Source organism: Lactuca sativa, chromosome 4, assembly GCF_002870075.4.
Source record: "Lactuca sativa cultivar Salinas chromosome 4, Lsat_Salinas_v11, whole genome shotgun sequence".
Taxonomy (NCBI): Eukaryota; Viridiplantae; Streptophyta; class Magnoliopsida; order Asterales; family Asteraceae; genus Lactuca; species Lactuca sativa.
In genome coordinates, this window is record NC_056626.2 from 182,800,566 (window position 1) to 182,819,045 (window position 18,480).

The window sequence follows — 18,480 nt, forward strand, 5'->3', positions numbered from 1 at the left end:
CCCCGGTAACACCTCCAACACACGACGCAAGTCCCGAAGTCCCGAGTTTTCCGAGAAATCGACTTCTTTCCAATCGAAGTTCTGCTCGACTTTCGTCTCACCTTCTTCAATCTATCAAGTGAGTTCATACCCTTATAATCCACACTTTTAAATGTTTTATAAATTCTTTTATATGCTTTTAAGGGGGGAAATACAAGTAAAACACACGATTATTATCGTGTGTTATATAAAGCTTCATTATATGCTTTTTATCAACGGAATCATATGTGATTTATAACTATTATAGAGAAAATTTTGTATGTAAAATATATCACGATAACATCATATCTTTTGAAATGAAAAATGTTGTTATATATGTATAAATCAAACACTCTGCTTATACTGTATGTATATGTGTCCATCTTAGGCACTACAAAAATTATACTTTTCATAACAAGTGAGCATTTCACTAGGGATTACTATACAAACGAGACACACTTTTAGAAAACTATAATAGGTATAGTTTTATGAGAACATCACGAACTTTTACATACTAGAAATACTATTTCAAGGAGATACATTCATATACAAGAACAAACGAACATTTTCATATGTACTTCAAATAGTTTTCACAAACGTTTTTACATGTTAAAACACTTTTAGAAACTGTCTTACAAACTGTAGGTTTCCTTTTTGAATCTGTTATAGTTGTGCTTCAAACAAAGGTTTTCTCACACTTAAACTGTCTTGTCAAACGGTTTTCGAATCGTTTTATAAACTAACATCAAGTCATAAATTCTTATTTATTAAACTTTTCAAAGGTTTTACAAAACTTCTTTTATGCTTTTATATTATAAATTGCATGCCTCTATATGTATAGTTATATAAGAAATGTTTAAAAGACTTAGGAAGGCTATCCACCCTGTTTCCTTTTCCTCGATTTGGATGTGGTCTGGTGGGATATCGGGTACCCGTCCGAAGGTCGTTTAAATATTAGTTATATATCATGTGTACATATATAGTCATAAATGTACCATCAGTTAATTCAGTTCCGACGCTCTTGGGTAGCAAGGGTGTATAAACCTACTTGGACACTCATCAATTACATTCTAGTAAACTATTATAGGAATAGTTTAGGGGATACAAAACATTATCCCTATTACAAGAAATTACACCAGAGTTAGTTCATTCATGAGTCTAGACTACAATGCTATATGAAGGGATACTCTTACAAAGATTCCTCTTACATGGACACACTTATATGGATACTCTTACAGAGATTCCGCTTACATGAATACGTTTACATAGATACGCTTAGATGAGTACGTTTACGTAGATAATATATGATGAGTTAGTATTATATATTATATGTGTAGATACTGTTATATAGTTCTCCTTCGTATCTTTACCTTGTGATACAATCACATCATCGATGAGATAGATTGGACTTTATATCCTAGTACCAAAGGATACTTTGTGGGACTAACCATTCCTATCACCACTGTTAGCTACAGAGGTAAATGAACATCTACAGATGTTTTTGGTTGATACCATTACAGGTATACTTAAGGGACTAACTATTCCTAAACCCGACTGTTAGCAACAGAGGTAAATGCACATCTACGGATGTCTACGGTTGAACCATTTACGACGAGTTTCCACGCCGTGTGTATCTTAGTACCAAAGGATACAACATAAGTTATTATATTATTATTATTATTTTGTTTTATAATAATAGTTAAACAGGGAAAAACCGTCACATTTTCAAGTGATGCGTACTTTCAAAACAGTCAGGTCTTGGTTAAAGACTACTTTCAAAACATTCGGGTCTTGGTAGAAGACTAACTTTTTATACTAGTAGGAAATATGGGATTTTCTAGGGTTTTCATACTTATACTAAATGTTTCATCAAACATTCACCAGTCTTTCATAATAACTTTTCAAAGCAATAACATTAAAATACTTATGTATTCACCAGCTTTATTGCTGATACTCACTTTCAAAATAACTTGTATTCTCAGGTTACAAATAGACAAGTACCGATGCAAGGTTTAGAGAAGACGGAGCAGTCAAGACTCGTCTTTTAATTTGAGTATTCGTTATGTTGTTTTATACTATGAAAGAACACATTTGTAAGCTGAATTATTCTATTAATGCAATGGATGATGTTGTTGCTTGTTTACTACTTTACATTGTTGTGATACATACATGACGTCCTCCGCCCCAGAACGTTTCCGCCGTTCTCGGTTTTGGGGTGTGACAGATTGGTATCAGAGCATTGTTTATAGTGAATTGAGTATTTCAACCCATAAAAGATATACTAACTATAAATATAATGGGATTAAAAATACTCTGACTTAGAGTTTATACTTCTAAATAATAAAATATTTAAGTAAGTATACGTGCCTGCATTCATACTAAAATCGGTGTCACAATGACAAGAACAAAAGTATTACGATTGTTGAATATCACAACTAAGCTTAGGGATGTATAGTCAGTCTTGGGAGTGACATAGCCTGATCAACTATGCTGGTCCGGGGAATGATTAGCATATGCCCAAGAATGTTTGTGATGTAGCAACAATTCTATAAACTTACCAACATTACCAAAATGAGAACATTATAACAGAACCTAAGTCTAAAATACCATAGGGGTGTTTTGTGTTACCATAATTACTTACTTGAGAACTAAAAAGGATCTTCATTACTAAGTTGATAGTTGCTAAGTGGATACACTAAGGCTATTTGTAACTAGGATGTTATAGACTTAGAATCGGTGAAGTTTTTGCTTTACCCTTATTCCTTGTGAATTTGGAGTTAAGGTCACTTATTCGAAAGCCTATTCTGTGTTGATTACATATGACTGGTATGCACTTTACAAATAACGATGTAACTAATGAAGATTTTCTAATAATTATCTAGATAGTTCATCTAATAATTATTTCCTTACCCCAATTCTCGCGTAGATAACATAACTGAACTCCATCCCCACGGCAACCCGTACCTTCCGAACAAAGGCAATGTTGGATGGTTTGAAGAAGAACTAGAGAGTGATCATCCAAACCCTCTGAATGATCACCATGTTGAAGACCTTTTGGATGTTGATAACTCCGAACCCGAGGTTGAGAACCTACCCCAGGCAGCTCCCATTCCAATTCCTAACCCCCGTCCGGCTTTTCATGGCCCGACGCCCCCTTGGGTAGAATGTTTGGAGATAGGGAGCGAAGAGCAAGATCAACCTATGTCATTTGATGGGGACCGAAGTTTCTACGACACAAGTAAAGGAAGCTCAGCAGACAAAATTCTTCCAATTCTGGCCCGTAGAGTTGCCCGAAATGAAATTCAGGGCAGGACGGCTCTCCAACGTATCTAAGAGGTTAATGCCAATGCCAGAATGCATACCATTCGCACCAATCACCTTGATCACAAGTGAGAGATCCGAGAGAAACCATGAGACCCTGCTGCAAGCACTAGCTGAAACCCGAGCCGAAGTCATAGAGCTCCAAGTACACCAGAAGGTGTACGAAAGATACCTGCTTGATATAGAACATCAACTAGCCGAACTAAGGGTTCACCATAAGGGTGATCGTCGCCAGTAGTAAATGCTTTACTTTATTTTCCTTGTAAAAAGGGATCATTTTCTGTCTATGCCTGATGTGGCATTTTCTATGAAACTATCTTGTACTGTAAGTACATTTGGTTAGGTCTTTATGATGTCAAGAACTATCTCCTATGGATATGATGTAAGACCTTTTACAAGGTCATTTTCCCGAACTTTTACGTCATGAATATCAAAGATATTGACAGTCGGCTAACTTTTGTGTCATTCTTTATTCAAGTACTCTTATCATACTTTCATTGGAGTCTATTTGAAACATGCTTTAGTCAAGTCATTGGACCATAGTAATTTAGCTCCGGAAACATTTCCAAGTCTCTTTTAGTGGTTGGATCATGTTATTCACCAACCAGCGATTCCTCGGCTTGAACGAAAAGAGTCTTGAGACCATTCTACGAACTTACTTCCACTCATTACTAGGACTGCATCATAGGGATGTAGGTCAACCCTTCATAAACACACTTCCACTTAGTGCTAGGATTGCATCATAGGGATGTAGGTCAAACTTTCGAGAACATAGTCTTACTCTTTACTTGAACAATCGAAGTACATCTAGAGTCAACCAGAATCGATCACAAAATATTTATCTTTCGTGTTACAGAATCATGTCGTCATCTGGAAACAATCAGCCGAGCAACGAAACCCCTATCCTCCATATCGACGCCGCTACATTACAAGCTGTAGTAGCAGCTGCTGTGACAACTTTCCTTACACACATCAACTCAGGCAACACAAGCAAGACCGACAAAGGAGTCGAGAGTTCCGATGGTAGTACCAAACCGGGAAACCAACAAATGGCAACAGTCATAGACTTGCGAAGCCATAAGACCGAAAGGAAGAGACGATATCGTCAATCCCTAAAGGAGCGTAAGAGACCCCAAAGACTTGCCATGCCACAGAAACAAGTGTCAACTCCTACAGAACGCTTTAGGAAGCAATTTCCAAGGTGGTGTAATGAGGAAGGCACTCGTGTCCACATAACACTGGCTAAACATCTCCCTCCCGCCACCAAGGCTAGCACTAGCCAGTCATGCCACCAATGCGGGGAGATAGGGCACCTCAAGAAGGATTGCCCTATAACAAAGAACTCTGGCATAGACGGTAGGATTCTCAGGATCACAGTTGTAGGAGAACCTACTCCGAACCCACGTTAATGTAATTTAGGCGTTTCGTTGTAACAGACTTATAAACCATCCAAAACTAGTGCAACCAGATTCTTATCTTTTGCGGGATCCCGTCGGTATAGGGATGCTCGTGCTGCGTATACTTGCCTTTTGTAGTATACCGTATTCGCAGCAATAGTCTTGTAGTAGTCTAAAGTACTGTAACTCTGTTGATGGTTTCACGGTTGTGTTTTGTCTGTAAACATCTTATGTTCAAATCTAATGTCTTTAAGTTTCCTTATGATTCCGACATTATCATACGACTTGATTCAATTTGATTCTCACAAAAACAGCTTCATACGTACATCTCTTTCTTCGAAATCGCCTTTCCAGCGAAGCCGTCATATCAGAACACCAAGTACTCATGAATGGAGTACCTCATAGTTCTTTTCCTTTCCGAAGAAATCCCTGAAGTGCCACTCGTACAGTACGTCAAGTTCAAATCCAAAGATCCATACGGTTGATCTGTCGCTGATGAATGTATACATAGGGGTGATATATAATCAAGGTTCTACAGGTTTAGAATTGACGATTCCACTTTAACTTCTTTTTCCTCGATGGGATGTGAGCTTAAAGAAGAATCAGTTATTCGACTACCTTTTCAATCTTAATTATATACGACTCGTATACACGAGATTGTGATCGTTGAACCATGTATGAATTCTAATATGAACTTCAGGACGGAGACTGCCCAAGACTACGAGTGATCGTGCTGCTATGCGAATAAACTTAGAAGCCAAACACATGCCCTTCCTGTCGATTGGGACAAGAGAGACAGATAGAACAAAAGTACCTATCCTTTTTCCTTAATTCATGAGTAATCATACTTTCTTTTAGATCTTCACGACATCTAATCAACCACAAGGTTCTGACGTCATAATCAGTATGAATTGGCTGTGTTCTTATGCAAGAGGAAAGGTCACTGCCTATACCTCAAGACAACTTAAGACACAGGAAGTTAACTATACAACACATGATCTTGAGTCAGGAGCAGCGGTAATTGCTTTGAAGATCTGGAGACACTACTTGTAGGGTACAAGATGTACTATTCTCATAGTCCACAAAAAACATTCAAAATACGTTCGACCAAGAAGAGTTATCACGCCAGTGAAGTCAAACGAAAGAAGCAAAGTTGTATCCCGATAGTGAAAGGTTTGCTGGAATGCCAAGCGAGAAACCGAGTTCACTTAAGAACACTAGAAGCAAATAAAACTTCTAACCGTAGCATGATTATCAATTCTGTTTAAACTCAAATTTCAGGACGAAATTCCCTCTAACGGGGGGATGATGTGACAACCCGATATTTCGAGACAATATGATGGATCACAAGTCAAATTTAGATCAAAATTTAACTTTCCTAAAATCTTATTTGGGTTAAATAAAGTAGTAGGAATCGTATCAAAGTTTTCGTACATATAAAGAACCCTAAAATCCGAGTTATAACGAAGAAGTTATGACCAACCGAAGATTCTCGGCAAAACCGACAACACCGATTAAATGAAAAACCCGAAGTTTCAATAAAATAGTTTTTAGCCTTAAGTATCTTAATGAAAGTTGTAGATAACATTAAACCGTAAATGTACATAAAAAGAACGTCCAAATCTGACTTCGTATGAGGAAGTTATGATTTTTCTAAGTTACGGATATAGTAGTAGACAGCTAAAAACTCGAAATAGAGATCGAGAGACTTTTTGCCGACACAAACTAAATGAGAATAGAAGGTCTCAACAATAGTAGCGCAACGGTAAAAAGTCTGACGAAAACGGACGTCGGATGAAGAAGTTATGGATTTATGACGGAGTTTTCGTGTCCCGACCAACTAAAAATAATATAAAGATAATATATCAATAATATACTAAAAATAAAGTCAAAATTAGCCAACAAAGTCTAAACGAGAGTTGTAGAACATAATCTCACCCACGCGTGCATATAAAGAACGTCGAAAACGGAGCTCGGATGCGAAAGTTATGAATTTCTGAAGTCCGGACACGAATCCCGACTCTGTGTCAGAACGTCGAAAACGGAGCTCGTATGCGAAAGTTACACATTTTTGAAGTTTTTGGCACACACTTCGAGGCTTATCCGAAGGAGTACGCCCATCGTACGTAGTGCACGCACTCGGATCGACCACGTCGTCCCTACACCCTCTACGACATCCCATCTGAAGACAGGGTCCAGAGACGTCATCGCTGACGTACGCCCCGTGTACGAAGAGTACGTCGAGCGTACTTCGGAGTATGCCCAGCATACGAGGCCTGGCAGCCCACCTATAAATACCTTGCGAGACCTCCGACTTTCCTTGCTCATTTCTCTCTTCTCTCTCACATTTAATCCCCGTTTAGCCTCTCTAGACGACCTTGACACCCCGATTTCATATCCCAGCCCCGACGAAGGTCCGAAGCCCCGAGATTCCCAAGAATCTCGCCACTTTCCAGTCGAAGTGCCGCCCGAGAAAAAGTTTGTTTTCTTCGAATCGTCACACTTTCCAAGTGGGTTCATACCCCTACTTTCTTTTCACTTCTTTTCATATTTCAAGGGGGGATACAAGTGTAATACGAGAAAAACTCATCGTTTTATACAGATTCAAATACACCTGTAACGCCGTAAATTTCAAAACAATTTTTCGCATTTTATAAAAACATAATTCATTCATTATTTATAAAAACATCATTGTTTAAAACTCAATTCATGACATATATCAATCCCAAGATCTCATAACATAAAAATCCCGTGTGTGTATTGATCAAGTCGGCGCCTTCCCGCGATCCTCACTAGTACCTGAAACACATAACACAAAACACTGTAAGCACAAAGCTTAGTGAGTTCCCCAAAATACCATATATAACACATATTAGCCACTCGAGGCTATAACTCTGTGGGTCTGTGCACCCAAACTCTGTGAACCCTCAGGTTCTATCTCTGTGAACCTTCAGGTTCTAACTCTGTAAACATGCACAACATAAATCACATAGAATAATGCAGTGCAACACATAACACATATATAGCATACAAACACTGTATCACATTACTTTGATTACCTACTCAAGGTAAAGTATAGTGAGAAGACTCACCTCGGATATCTCAGTAAATCTCTGACTCGATAAACTCTGGTCTAGCCCCTGCCTAACCACATGAAATAAATACTCTAATTAATACAACCCTCAGGGCTAGGCTAATCTCTCTCTCTCTCTCTACATCCTTTAGGAAGGGTAAAAGACTATCCTACCCTTCCGATGACTCTAAGGTCCAAACATTGACTAACCCTAAAAGTCAACGAAGTCAACGGTCAACCTTGACCAAACTCGCCGAGTGCACAACAGTGACTCGGCGAGTCCACACGTTTTCTTCACTCTCATAGTCATCATTCGACTTACTGAGTCAATCCTCAACTCTGCAAATCATCACTGATCACAATCTATGAAATGTCCCGACCCAACTCGCCGAGTCCGGCTCCTGACTCGGCGAGTACCATCGTGCACTCTGTCATCTAGATTCCCTCTGACTCACCGAGTCACTTCCCCAACTCAGTGAGTCACCAACTGTGTGATTATCAGGAAAACCCTTGTCCTACTCGTCGAGTCGGCTATTGGACTCGGCGATTTCATGCGATGCTCAAGCTGAACTGAGCTCCTGAGGTCAGATCCGCTCCTCTAAACCGTAGATCCAGCTTCCCAAAGCATTATAATCACGTAAAGCTAACATCTTGGTGCTCATGCAAGGGCTCAAAGGCCTTATTTGTAGATATGACCTCTAAAATGACATCCTAAGCTCATAACCCCCATTAACACTCATAAAGCTCAAGGGAAAAGGGTCTCTGGACCTCTTTGGGTCCAGATCTATAGCACCAACATGAGAGGGGACCAATTACTCCATATAACCATCCTCTAAAGGGGCTAAAAAGCCCTAACTCTAAGAATTACACCATAAACTGAAGAAGGGTCGAATGAATACCTCAAAATGAAGTCTCTGAGCCCTGGAATCATTGGATTAGCACCCTTTTCAGCCTCCTCTTGTCTTGGTCCTCTTCTATTTGCAAAAACACTAACAACGATCAAGAAATGACTCTTTTCCTCTCACAAACGCTCTAGCTCACTTAGGGTTTCTCTCTGGGTTCTGGTAGCCGCAAATGACGGCCATAAGGCCCCTTAAATAGGCCCCAAACCCGAGGAATTAGGGTTTCATTAAACAGCGTGGACGCGTCGAGTCCTTGGGGTGGCTCGCCGAGTCCATCCATCCACCCGGATAATGATTCGCGTCTCTACTCGGCGAGTCTACGCATCAACTCGCCGAGTTCTTCCACAAAACTTGAAAGTCAACGAATAAATATAATGCCTGAAATTCCGGATGTTACAATTCTCCCCCACTTGAAACAGTCTTTGCCCTCGAAGACTCATCCCTGAAATAGCTTCGGATGCTGCTCACGCATCTCCCGCTTTGGCTCCCAAGTCAACTCGGATCCTCTCCGATGTTGCCACTGAACCTGCACCAGAGGCACCTCCTTGTTCCTCAGAACCTTGATCTTCCGATCCACAATCGCAACTGGTCTCTCCATGTAGTTCAGGCTCGCATCCACCTGAATGTCCTCTAACGGAACTACCGCCGACTCGTCGGCTATACACTTCCTCAACTGAGACACGTGGAAGGTATTATGAATCCGCTCCAACTCCGCAGGTAGCTCCAAGCGATACGCTACCCTGCCCACCCTCGCGATCACTCTGAATGGCCCAATATATTGGGGACCTAGCTTGCTCCTCTTCCTGAATCGAATCACTCCTTTCTAAGGAGATACCTTCAGGAGAACATAATCACCGACCTGGAACTCAAGCTCGGATCGTCGCCTATCCGCATAACTCTTCTGGCGACTCTGAGCGGTCAACAATCTCTGCCTGACCTGCTGTATCTGCTCTGCCGTCTGAAGCACAATCTCCGTGCTACCCATCACTCGTTGCCTCACCTCTCCCTAACAAATGGGAGTCCGACACCTCCTCCCATACAACAACTCAAAGGGAGGCATTCCAATGTTGTTGTAGGAAAACTCCGCTAAGGGAAAATACGTGTCCCAACTTCCGCCAAAATCCAACACACATGCTTGGAGCATGTCCTCGAGCATCTGAATCGTCCACTCGCTCTGACCGTCAGTCTGCGGGTGGTATGAAGTAATAAAATGCAGCCTCGTACCCAACTCCTCATGAAATTTCTTCCAAAATCTGGAAGTGAAACACAGGTCTCGATCTGACACAATCGAGATCGGCACCCCATGCCGCGATACCACCTCTCTCACATATATCTCTGCTAACTTCTCCGCAGAAGAACTCTCATTAATGGCGAGAAAGTGAGCGCTCTTTGTCAAGCGGTCTACTATCACCCAAATCGCATCGACACCCCTCGCCGTTCTCGGCAATTTGGTGATAAAATCCATGGATATCTGCTCCCATTTCCACTCTGGGACTTCCAGTGGCTGCAACTTACCATGCGGTCTCTGATGTTCGGCTTTAACCCTACGACAGGTTAGGCACCTCTCAACAAACCACGCTACATCTCTCTTCATACAGGGCCACCAATACTCCCTTTTAAGATCCAGAAACATCTTAGTGGCCCCGGGATGGATCGAGAATCTCGATCTATGCGCCTCCTCCATCAAGATGGTATGCGTTCCTCCAACAAACGGTACCCAAATCCGGCCCTGGAAGGTCATAAGCCCTCTGCTATCGGTCACGAACTCTGACACCTGTCCGATAACTCGCTCTCTCTTACGGTTCTCCGGTCTCACTGCCTCAGCCTGAGCCCCTCTGATGGTGTCCAACACTGGAGTCATCACCGTCAATCTCATACAAATATCCCGAATCGGGGCGCTCTCTGCCCTACGACCCAGGGCATCGGCTACCACATTAGCCTTGCCCGGGTGGTACAGGATCTCGCAATCATAATCCTTTACTACATCCAACCATCTCCTCTAACGCATGTTCAGGTTTGACTGATCCATAAAATACTTCAAACTCTTGTGGTCCGTGTATATCGTACACCGAACCCCATACAGATAATGGCGCAAAATCTTGAGGGCGAACACCACAACCCCCAACTCTAGATCGTGGGTGGGATACCTTGCCTCATGGGGCTTCAGCTGCCTCGATGCATACGCGATCACATGCCCCCTCTGCATCAACACCGCGCCCAACCCAAATATTGATGCATCACAATACACCACGAAGTCCTCCATTCCCTCTGGAAGAGCCAACACCGGGGCTTCGCACAATCTCTAGCGAAGAGTCTCAAATGAGGCCTGCTGCTCTGGGCCCCAGCTGAACACCACACCCTTCCGGGTCAACCTGGTGAGAGGAACAACAATTTTGGAGAAATCCCTGATGAACCTCCGATAATAGCCGGCCAACCCTAGAAAACTCCTGATCTCAGAAGGAGATTTCGGCACCTCCCAACTCATCACCGCCTCGATCTTGGCCGGATCGACCAAAATCCCCTTTTGGTTAACGAGGTGACCAAGGAACTGCACCTCTCGTAACCAAAAATCACACTTGGAGAATTTGGCGTAAAGCCTCTCCGATCTTAGCATACTGAGGATTTCTCGCAAATGCTCCTCATGCTGCTCCCTGGATCTCGAATACACCAAAATGTCTTCAATGAACACAATCACTGATCGATCTAGCATTGGTCTACATACCCTATTCATGAGATCCATGAACGCTGCAGGCGTATTGGTGAGCCCGAATGGCATCACCACGAACTCGTAATGCCCATAACGAGTCCTGAATGCGGTCTTCTGGACATCTTCCTTGCGCACCCTCATATGATGATATCCAGATCTCAGATCAATCTTGGAAAACCAAGACGCTCCCTGCAGCTAATCAAACAAATCGTCGATCCTCGGCAAAGGATAACGGTTCTTGACTGTTAACTTGTTCAGCTCTCGATAATCTATGCACATTCGGTGCGAACCATCCTTTTTCTTCATAAAAAGGATCGGTGCTCCCCACGGCGAGCTGCTTAGCCGTATAAACCCCTTCCCCAGCAGCTCCTGAAGTTGTGAGGATAACTCCTGCATCTCTGGAGGTGCAAGGCGATAGGGCGCCTTGGCAATAGGTGCTGCCCCTGGAATCAAATCAATGCGAAACTCAACCTGCCTCTCTGGAGGCACACCCGGTAACTCCTCGGGAAAGACATCTGGGAATTCACGCACTATCGGAACCTCCTCAACCGTACTCGGTCTCTCTGCACCAACTCTCGTATCCATCACATACGCTACAAAACCACTACAGCCCTGCTGTAGACTCTGCCTTGCTCTATCAGCCGAACAAAACGCTGAATTGGGACGGGTACCCTCGCCGTACACCGTAAGAACTCCCCCACTTAGGTCTCGTATAGTCACTAGCTGCCGCTTGCAATCGATAATTGCTCCAAATCTGCTCAACCAATCCGTGCCTACGATGACACAGACGTCCCCCATCGCAATCGGGACCAAATCAATAGGAAACTCTACACCGAAAATCTCGAGTACACATCCTTGAATCACCTCCGTGGCATACACTACTCTCTTGTCGGCGATGGAGACTCTCAGAGGTCGACTCAATGCCTCTCGACTAATACTGATGTGCCGACTAAAAGCCAACGATATAAAAGATCGACTCGCACCCGAGTCAAATAACACCAAAGCAGGTACAAAACTCACAAGAAAAGTACCTACGTATATCATAATATAAGCACAAAATCTCAAACATTAAAATAAATACATGAAAGAATACATACCAGCCACGACATCGGGCGCTGCGCAGACCTCTTCCGCAGTCAACTGGAAAGCTCTCCCCTGATCCTTCGGCGTCTCGGTCTTCACCGGCCGACTATCAGAAGCTCTAATAGCAGCAGGGGCAGACCCCTGAGAAGCTCCCTGTGCTGACCATCGCAGTAGCGGACACTCGGCCTTCCGGTGTCCGGTCTGGTTGTAGTGAAAACACACTACAAACCCCTTGGGCAGTCCTTGGCCATATGCCCCTCCTTTCCACACTTGTAGCAAGATCCAGCTCTACAAACTCCATCATGACCCTTGCCGTACTTTCCACAAGTGCTGCCCTTCTGGCTCCCTACTCTGGAATCAGCGGGCTTGGCCCGCTTGGCTGCCGACTGGGACTGTGCTGGTCGTCGATCCCTCCCCTGAGACTCCACCTCCTCCCTAGCCTGAGTCTCTAGCTCGATCTCCCTCTTCCGGGCATTTTCCTGAAGCTCGGCAAATGTCCAGTACGAGGAGTTCGCCACGAAATCCCGAATATCTCTCCTCAAAATACTCAAATAACGTCTCATACGTGCCTGCTCAGTAGACACGTGTTCAGGGCAGAACATCGCCCTCTCATGAAACATGGCGGTGAACTGATCCCGTTCCACCGAGGGAACGTACTCATCACGAAACATGGCGGTGAACCTCTCCTAGGTCACCGCAGCAAGCTCTGCTGGAGAATAGTGTGCTGTCGCGAACTTCCACCAGTCCTTCGCCCTCAGGTGAAGCTGGTTCAGTGCAAACCGAACCCTCAAGTGCTCCGGGCACGAGCATGTATAGAAACACCCCTCAATGTCAGATACCCATCTTATCGCTGCAATCGGATCCTGCGTCCCATCAAACTCTGGTGGCTTTGTGTTGCTGAACTCCTTGAACAACAACGAGTCACCCCCCTGCGGCCTAGCAGCAGTGATGGCTGCGGTGGCCGCTGCAACAGCAGCCTCAGAAAGAGCAGCCTAATGCTCGTCAAAAGTCTCAATCAGCGTGGTCTTAATAGACCCGAACATCTCTGGTATTTCTGCCATGATGGCCGCAGCCACCTCCTCATGGATGATCCGACGGATCTCCTCATCACTAGTCTCGCTGCTCTCTGGCGCATGACGTGTCCTCACCATGATCTACCTCTGAAATACAACATACGATATATTAGAAACTCACTCGAGCATACTCGCACTCGATAACTCATCCCTCCTTGATCCCTGGCATCCCGAAGGTTCTTACTTGAACTGTACACCGCCCCGGTGTTTTCAGTAGTACGGGCCCAATACTACCGTCCACACCGCATCAGTATACACCCCAAGTCCTCCTCCTAGGACCCCAAGTCCCAAGTACTCTATTATGCATAATCCACTCTCTAACAGATCTCTCATAAGCTCCTCACTGCTACCTACTCACTCTTAAGCATCTCATAGCAGCTCACCTCCCCCTAGGCTAAGGCATCACAAATCAGGCCACTCTAGTCCTATTACGAATACCTAGCCCACTCTAGCACGAGAATACATCATATCAATCTCATAAGCATATAACCTAAGGGTATTTTGGGAAATCACCATTCGGGCGCTGACTGATCGTACACACGACTCTGCTCTGCGTTTTCCAAAAATCTTTTACTCTTTTTAGAAAACTTGGTTCTCTTTTGAAAATATTTCTCAAATCCTCAGTTTGAGTTCAAATACGCCCGAAGGTGTACTCGAATCCCTCAAACCAAGGCTCTGATACCAACTTGTAACGCCATAAATTTCAAAACAATTTTTCGCATTTTATAAAAACATAATTCATTCATTATTTATAAAAACATCATTGTTTAAAACTCAATTCATGACATATATCAATCCCAAGATCTCATAACATAAAAATCCCATGTGTGTACTGATCAAGTCGGCGCTTTCCCGCGATCCTCACTAGTACCTGAAACACATAACACGAAATACTGTAGGCACAAAGCTTAGTGAGTTCCCCAAAATACCATATATAACATGATGGAACCTTGCTCTTGATGAGACCTCGCTTCTGACTCTGGGATGGGACCTTCTTGGTTGCTTGGTTGTAACTGCAAGATCACAAAGAACAAGGGCCGTCAGCCGCTTCTCGGGAGGAGTTCCCGGGAGAACGCTCCGACGGTCAAGTTAGGATGGCTTTAGGGTTTGTGTTTGTTCTTTCTAGATCGGTTGGGGAGCGTACCTCACTAGTATGAGAATGCGTCCTTTTATACCTAGCGCCCCTGTCTGGTCCGTACCAGACATGATCGCTTTTTTGGGGAGACAAGATCAGAGGAGCTGATTGGAGGGTCATGCGCCTTCAACTGTCAGAGCGCTCTCATTGGCTTTGACGGTAATGCTCTGATCCCACTGTTTGTCTCCTGGCCGTACTTTTGTCTTGGAGCGAAGAGCGTCACTTGGCGGGCGCGAGCCTTTCGCCTGGGCGTTCCGCTCCCGGGGGCGCCAGCGGGCGCTGAGCCTGCTGGGCTGGATCTGGCTGGTGTGCCCGGTTCTAGGGCTTGGATGCAACTCTGCTGTGATGCCCTAGGCACGCCATCAAGTCCCCCAGTCTAGTAGCCGTAGCGTTGCAACGCTAGTTACGACGTTCTGGACTTAACTGAATGACGCGTGCTCGTTTTTCTTTATCCGCCGCTCCGTTTTTAATGGTGACGTGACTGTTGGCAGTTACATCATCACATCAGTCATTTAAATGTCCCACCTCTTCTTCTTCTTTAAGAGGGTCTTTGTACAGTTTCTTTTGCTTCCTCTGTTCTTCTTTTCTCTTCATGTTCATTCTTCTTTCCCTCTCATGGCTAATCTTCCTGGGATCGTCCCTTCTTCTGCCGAGTACCGAAAATTGGAGGTCATGTATGGCTTATCCTCCTTAGAAGGTGTGGAATTTCCCTCTGCTGGCTCTAGTATCTCTTCTCCCCCTGGAAAAATTGGGGTTTTCCTAAAAACCCTAGATGCTGGCATACGATTGCCTCTGACAGATTTCTAAGAGGAGGTTCTTCAGAAGGATGGCTGTAGTCTTCAGATGTTGACCCCTAACGTTGTCAACAAAGTGGTTGCCTTCGAGATGATCTGTAGAGCCAATGGGTATGTTCCCGACTATTTCGTTTTCAAGTTCTTTTTCCGGTTCTGCCTTACCGTTGATAAGTGTACTTTTTCGGCCCGACGAGGGGGGCATGACCTAGTTCTTGATGGGCGTACCCCCAAGAATTGGCAAGACAAGTGGTTGTGGGTGAATCAGAAACTGGTTGGGAGTGGTCGTTACCGTGCCAATACTTTCGCCGATATTGTCCCCAAGCTCTTTCCTCACAATCAAGAAGCCGCCGATTACCTGAAAAGTGTGCAAGTAACCGCTGAAGATTACTCCGAAGCGATCCTGTCCGGGGTAGGGATGAGCCCCTCCTGGAGGCGGTGTGGCAAGATGGCGGTGTTCTACTCCGTCGTTGATGGTGAGTGTCGCATTCGCCCTATTTCTCTCTTTATTTTACTTTTGGTGTTTCTTTTAACCGACTCCATGTGACTTGCATTTCATTCTACTTTTCTTTAGGTGTTGAGTCTTCCTTATCCATGGATGAGGTATTGCGTAAACGCTATCGAGTCAAAATGGATTTTCGTGAGGTGGATCTGTTCGAGCGTCTTCCCCCTCCTCGTCGGGCAGATCGTCTCAACACCCCTACTCCTCCTGTCCCTCCAGCGGGCTCGTCGGTTCCTGGGGGAGATCCGTTGTTTGCCCGCCCAATTTCCTCTGTTATGCCCAATTTCCTCTGTTATGCAAAGAGGGTATTATTGCTGACGTTCAGCGGATGCAGGCGAAACGGAAGGCTATGCAGGCGATGGGTGAGCCGGTGACTGGCGCTCCTCCCGCCCCCAAGAGGGTGCATACTAGGCGCAACTTTTCTCGCCTACTGAGCTCGATGAGTTCCACGCCAGTGAACTCCACCTCTGCTGGCGTGGTTGTGATTCCCGATGATGACGTGCAACAGTCTGAGGGAGTCAATAGGGCGACTGAACAGCCCAATCTTTCAGATTTTTCTTCAATCCCTTCTCCAAGTGCTCCGTTTGTCCCCTCCAAGCTTTCTTCCCCAAAAGGCTTCAGCCCCCCCGGGCCAGTTACAGTTTCCACAGATGGTGGCCCCGGTGATGGTGCTTCTGGGTCGGCAGTTTTTGTGCCATCTTGGGATCTTCGCAACGATTCTCGTCTTTCTGTTCATGCCAATGGCTTGGAGTTCTCGCGCCATGCCTTCCCTCTGGCTGCAGTGGGGGATATGGATGCGATGGGTATCCCTTCCCTTTCTCACAACATGGCTTATGCTGCGGCGCAAGCGATGTTCTATCTTGTTGCAGGTTCCCAGCGCATCCATAGCGTTAGTGAGATGGAGGCTGCTCATGCCACCTGCGGGTCGCGTGTGGCAAGCCTGGAGCACCGTCTGGGTGAGCTTGGCGACAATCTGTGCTCAGCTGAAAAGAAATGTGAATTGCTGGCGTCTGAGAAGAATGTTCTTGATAAGGCTAGGGCTGCATTAGAGGCCAAGGTTGATTCTCTCACTCAAATGGATGAAGGCTTAATGATCCAGGTTGAAAGTCTCGAGCGTGACGTCGTTGACTGTGACAAGCTTGTGTCGTCGCTGCAAGTAGTTGTGTGCGCTGTTCATCGAGATTTGGATTGGCTGCTGCAAATTGGTGTTGTGTGTATCGTTGATTAGCTGATAGAGCATCCTGACTTTACCAATGCTATCAGTCTTATCCCCCATGCTGCATATGTGGCCGGAGTTGAATCTGTCCAGAAAACTTTAAGTGGTGGTGAAAGTGGGGAGGCGGGTGCTAGTTCGCTGTCTGTCGGGCCTGTGGTTAGCGTAAGTGATGCTCTCTTATCCTTTGCTAGTATGGATCACGCAGGTCTGTTGGGTCTGGGTGAGATGGGTATTGATGGTTTGCAAGAGTTGTGTTCTTTTGGTTCAGAGGGCACTCCTGAGAATGCTGCGGGTCGTGAAATGGTGCTTGTGAATGAAATTGGTGTAGGAGGGAATGGTAAAGATTGTGGTGCTAGTTGTGATGGTCGAGTAGGTGTTGGAGATGGTGATGGTCAAGCTGGTGCTGGAGGTGGTGATGGTCGAGCAGGCATTGGAGGTGGCGATGTTGATGAGGTGGCAGATGATAGGGATATTTCTGATGGGTTGGCTGGGAAAGTGAGTGCGGATGATGTTGTGGAGGGGGCTGTGGTTGGTTATAAGTCTGTTGGTGATGGTTCGAAGCCGTAATATTTCCTTGTTTTGTTTAGTCTATGTGTTTTGCTTTGCAATGGTTGAATTTCCGAAAACAATGTTTTTTCTTTTATATGTATGTGTTTGATATGCACTAAGCATTATCTATTATCTCCTTTTGTGTTTTGTGCTTGGCTTATTCGTTAATTGCCTATTGCTCAAGGTGTGCCAAATATTTTGCCTTGTTTGTTATTATTGACACGCTAAGTGTTCACATTGAGTGCGCTTAGCACTCATCATTCAATCGTTGGAGATTATTACACTAAGTATGAGAAATCAGCAATTGCATTACTATTTAACCGCGGGTTTTTTAAATACACTGAGTATTAAGCTCATGTCACTTATGCATGAAATTTTATATATGTCGAGTACTAAACTCATGCCTTTAAACATGGGAATACACTGAGTATCAATTCTCGTGTCACTTAGCATGGATAAATGTACTCTAAATACTTCTAAGGTGCAATATACTCAATGGGATATCAACCAACTAGAGTTACATCTTTCCTCTTCCTTAGAAAAAATATTTCTTTAGGTTCCTAGCATTCTATGTTCTTGGAATGGGTCTTCCTTCCATCGTCTCTAACACATATGCCCCGTTCCTGTTTGCCTCTGTGACCCTGTATGGGCCTTCCCACGTTGGGCCGGCTTTCCCTGGGGCTGTGCTCGACTAGCCTCATTTTTCCTCAAAA